Source organism: Dermacentor andersoni, chromosome 8 (genome assembly GCF_023375885.2).
Source record: "Dermacentor andersoni chromosome 8, qqDerAnde1_hic_scaffold, whole genome shotgun sequence".
Taxonomy (NCBI): domain Eukaryota; kingdom Metazoa; phylum Arthropoda; class Arachnida; order Ixodida; family Ixodidae; genus Dermacentor; species Dermacentor andersoni.
In genome coordinates, this window is record NC_092821.1 from 34,323,908 (window position 1) to 34,328,874 (window position 4,967).

The 4,967-nt window shown below is 45.4% G+C and overlaps 1 non-coding gene across 1 annotated transcript; it reads right to left on the bottom strand.

Moving 5' to 3' along the window:
- Positions 1-4,804: 4,804 nt before the first annotated feature.
- Positions 4,805-4,967, bottom strand: LOC126526517 (U1 spliceosomal RNA). The gene has a single exon (XR_007598586.1). It is a non-coding gene; the product is annotated as a U1 spliceosomal RNA (small nuclear RNA).

Genomic DNA, 4,967 nt, shown 5'->3' on the forward strand with positions numbered 1-4,967 from the left:
CCACCTGCGAACAGCTGTTTACGTGCGCCATGTCGCACTGAACTTCAGAAACCGCCGTTGAGCATTGTTAAGAAACAAATCTTAACTAATACGTTTTTAAATTACTAAACATGCATATTATCTGCTCCTAATCACGAAAAGTCAATAATATTATAATGTAAACGTTTTATTCATTACAATAATAGAATTATGCAGTGTGTGCCACGACACCTGGCCGTAAGCAACCCTGGGCGTCGCACCAGTCGCATTGTTGAAATCGCAATCATGTGAAATGGGCCCTCTAAAAACCGCATGGCGACGCGTGCGACTGCACCGAATTTCGCCGTTCGAGTCGCAGCATGTGAAACAGCCTTGAGAAGGAAAGCGTAGTGCGGCGACGATGGCTACGAGATGGCACCAGAGTAGCGCGCATCGTCTGAGAGGTCTGCTTGCTGCGGCTGTTCTGAATCGCGCCCACGCTTCGCCCACGCGCCGCCTCTTACGATCTCCAGATTTACGAAGCAGTCGCGCCACACTTCGCTCCGTTTGCAACGTGCCACACGCGACAGATTGTCCGTGGCAGCCAATATATCGCGAAATAAAGACACGTGTGGAGCTGCGCTCAAATTTCGTACTATATGAAGTATCGTAATCGTCTGTGAATTTTCTTTCTTTAAATAATTGAGCTTACACACTACGGGAGAATGGCCAAAACGCTTGCTATCAGAGGGAGTTTTTACTATTCTTTTGGTTGCGCGTTATAGTTGAGGAAGTGTAATGAATTAATGTATAGTAAGAATGTTACAAAAATATTGGAAATACTATTTAAAGGATAATAGCTTCGTTAACTTTAATTAAAAGTGTTTAATACATATTCTGTGAATGTTTTGTTCTGTATTCGAAATACACTGAGATACTTTGGGGAACCAAGGGGATCGACTTTGTTAATCATGGCTACATAAAGCCAACAGACAATGAAGCCAAGGAAAGCATCGGGTAAATTAGCTGTAGTTGAAACTGAAATGTAGAAAATAACGAAGGCGGGAAAAGGGGGCGGGGAATGAAAGTGATAACTTGTCGCCGGTGGGAGCCGAACCCGCAATCTCCGCATTTCGCGTGCGTTGCACTGCCATTTGTACTACGGCTACGGCAATCAATCCATCCACTAACTTGGGCATTTGTGTTAACTAGATATAGCCCTAGTAGGGTTAGCCAACGCCACCCAGGGCCATGGTGGGTGGATGTGGCACTTTCTTTTTTGCCCGATGGCGTCACCAGACCCCCCCCCCCTCTCAGGTGGGGGTGGGGGGAAGGTCCAGTCCCTACGACCACGTCAACAGCTCGACGGACTTCAGGAGGGCGATTATCTGGTCTACAGCCTTAAACTTACTTAACTCATTTATTTCTGCCAGTAAGCACTGTGCGCTCATCTATTTCGGTTATGTAGAGTGCTTGTTCGGCCCCTTGTGCAGTTTTTTTTTTTTTTTTTAGCACGAGAGTGTTCTCTGCCGAGTTCCAGCGAAAATATGCCCCCTATATATCTACGTCACCCGATCATCATGACGCAGATTCCCAGGCATTCTAGAAAAGCTTGTGCATATATAAGGGTGGCAATTACGCGTAAATAAAACTTGCTAATCTGTTCTCAGTTATTTGAAGTATAGTTTGCTGCTCTTCTAGAAATGTTCTCTTACGGGCTTTTAACGTTATCTCTACATATGCATATTAGACGATTAGCCTAAAAGGCTTATAAAGAAGCCTCGTACCACTGTTGTTGAAACGAAGGCGTCCTGCATTGGAAATGTATACATTTACTGACATTCGCTCGAGCCGTCGGAATCGTGGGTAGTGAGTGCCGCTACTTATCTGTAGCCAACGTTGACCACATATGTGCGGTTCAGTTTATTGATCCTTTCCTTACCCAACAATCTGGTATCACCCCCCATGCTGCAGCATGCGAGTTTCCAGTCACAACCACTTGTATCGAGCGACGGGCACTGCCTTAGCGTTGGGCGGTAGAGCTATAGTGTATAGGCTCTTAGGGCCTATGAGGAGGCTCTACAGAAACTCTAGCTTGCCTGCGCGAGCCACGCCACGCTGCTCCGCTACGGAAGGCGACGCAAAAGGTTTGTGCATTAACTTCTCCCTCTCCCTGTGGCACGTCGCAAGGGCTGACAGCTGGGCATAGCCTCCGAGATCGCATTGGCATTCGTGCAATTTTTTGAGGCCGCGAGCCAAGACGGCGCGGCGATGTTCACTCTCCTCCTCGAACACACAGCGCAGCGTTTTGTTGTGCGCCACGTGCTGGTCGACCACGCCGAGTCACGTGGAAAGCGGAGGCGAAAGACCGTCACAATGGAACGGAAGGCAGCTATCTAAAGGCTGTCGCCCGTCACGTGATAAGTCGCGTATTGCACACGCCGAAAATCGTTTTTGTTGTTTTTTATTCAGGTTTCATGGCATGCGTGGTCACGTTTAGAGGTTCCGTGGGCCGCAAAGCTGTATTCTTATTTCCAGGTTTTACAATTGTGCACCCCATTGGGCATATAGCGTAGTAAATGAGAATACTGGATGTAGCGAAGTAACGGATATAGCGAAGTAATTTCGGCTCCTCCTTCAACTTCGTTACAACGACATTCGAGTGTATCTTCCACTTGACAGAGAGATGAAAAAAAAAAGAAGTAAGATGTAGTTATGTGCGCGTACAAGTGGTCAAGTAGAGTCACAAGAACTAGCTACGTTAACTTCACTGTGCAGCAATGCAGACATTTTTATAACCAGTGCGAGAATAGCAGAAAGTCTAGTTGCGCAACAGTAAGTCCAACAGAATGGGCCGTAGACAAGCCGGACAGAACAGAAAGCACCGTGGATGAACCGGGACAGAAAGGGCGCTTGGCGCTTCGTTCCCGTGCAAGGGGAACTTTTTTTGTGCGTTTCGTGCAAAAATGTGACATTGGAGGGCAACGTATCATACCTTGGCTAAAGTCAGCGCGTTTCGTTGTCACACAATCGACACAAATCGTCCACAGTGAACCGCCGCCGACCGTCCATCCACACTAACGCGGCGATGGTGCTGCCAACTATAACCCGATCTCGCGGCAGAATGCCGTATGACTACGCATAACTACTGAGATTTGTGCTCATGACTAATATGTGGAGTACTCGAGGGGTAATAAGAGTAATTAAGGTTATAACAGACTTCAGATTAATTACGATGAAATTAGTTAAGCCTAAATAAGACCCCTCAAGACTCAGGAAGGGTAAACAAGCCTAGTGGAGGTTAATTACGATGAAAATACTTGAGCGTAATTAATCGTGGGCAGATAAGTAGCCTGTGGCTAATTAAAATAAGTTAGTTTAAATTATTTAGTGTAATGAAGAGTGATTAGGGTCAAATTATTAGGCCGGATCAAGAATGTTTAGGGAACTTCAGATTCATGAAGCCAAATTTTGATTAACGATTAATCGATGAGTGTCAAACATTATTAATTAAGGGTAGTTAGGACGACTTAATGCTAATTAATATTCCTTACTATTACATTACCTATTCCGAATCAACATTAATACGGCTAATTATGATCAATTCTTATTACGTTACTTAACCGTAATTTAGATGAATTACGATCACATTAACTTCGGCCAATAAGGCAATTGCAATAGGTCGTTCAATACTTGCAGTACATCGCGTCATCCTCGACAGTGATCCGCGGTGTGCGTAACTGGGCCACTGAATACTTCGTTGCACAAATGCAAAAAAATAATCACAGGGCCACTTAAGATCTCTCGTAAGAGGTGAACGGCGAAAGCCTACACTTCCTCCTCTTATCATTCGCATCTTTCTCTTTGCCTCGTCCCTTTCTCTTAAAAATTAAATTATGGCGTTTTACGTACCAAAACCACTTTCTGATTAAGAGGCACGCCGTAGTGGAGGACTCCGGAAATTTCGACCACCTGGCGATCTTTAGCGTGCACCTAAATCTAAGCACCACGGGTGTTTTGGCATTTCGCCCCCTTCCAAATGCGCCCGCCGTGGCCGGGATTCGATCCCGCGACCTCGTGCACAGCAGCCCAACACCACAGTCACTGAGCAACCACGGCGGGTTATGCGAGCCTACACGGCAAGCCTACACTTCTTTCTCTTATCTTTCTTTTTGCCTTGTCACTTTCTCTTCTCTTCCTCTTCTTTCTTTTAGTCATTGCTGCTCACTATACTAACCATATTTAGTGATTTGTAATCAATTGTGGTCATTACAAGCCCTCGTTAGACATGTTGGTCATATCATACTCATCAGCAGTCAGTACTAGTCACTTCACTCATCATTAGTCATTACTAAGCATTTTAGTCATTTCTAATCAATTGCAGTCATTAGAATTTACCATCACAAGTTGTCGTTAGACATATTAGTAGTCATTTCGTAGTAATTGCTAGTCATTACAAGTCATTTCAGTCATTACTGTTCACTAGTAAGCATCCTTAGTCATTCGCAATCAATTGTGAACATTACAAGCCATCGTTAGAGATATTGGTCATTTCGTTGTCTTTACAGGTCACTAGCAGTCACTATTAGGCATTCCTAGCGATATTTAGCCTCTACAAATCTTTACTGCAAAGTTATTATTCACCAACTGTCACTATCAATTATATTTATAGGGGACCGGAAATAATCCTTACATAAACGTTCTCTCAGAAGTCGCCGTAGGGAGTTTTATTTATAGCTGGGGCTTACGACGCCGGCCGAAGTAACAAAACTAGCTAAATCTACTCCCGACCAGTTAAGCGCGGTCGCAAGGGCTGACTAAGATCTGGCTTTAGATTTGAGCATGGAAGGGGCTGGCGCGTACGCCGAGCCCCACTACCAAAAATTACATGCCCCATCTGCCCCGGTTTGGGGTAGTGGCGTGCTTCAGCCAACCGCAGTGCAATGGCAAGGCCTCGGCACGGGGCGCCGACCTGAATGATCATCGGAAACCCGGCACCAGGTAAGTAT